Here is a 250-nt window from a genome sequence, read left to right as displayed (position 1 = left end):
TGAAAAAAGAAAAAAACCAGCCACACAAGAAGATATAAGATATGTAGAAGGAGCAAGTGAGGACAGAAACCCTGAAGTGATCCGTTATATCCTTTATATCATAATATTCTAGGACATTTTTTACTTTTCTTATATTTAATTTCACCTGATAGTTGAGAGTATAGCTACAAAATCTAATTATAAGGCAGAAAAGAAGAAAGTGATGAAGTTTTGTCTATGTCCTTAATCACTATTTGATTTTTATCAACCC

Source organism: Acanthisitta chloris, unplaced genomic scaffold (genome assembly GCF_000695815.1).
Source record: "Acanthisitta chloris isolate BGI_N310 unplaced genomic scaffold, ASM69581v1 scaffold9392, whole genome shotgun sequence".
NCBI classification, from domain to species: domain Eukaryota; kingdom Metazoa; phylum Chordata; class Aves; order Passeriformes; family Acanthisittidae; genus Acanthisitta; species Acanthisitta chloris.
Note: the sequence above shows the minus strand (reverse complement) of the source record.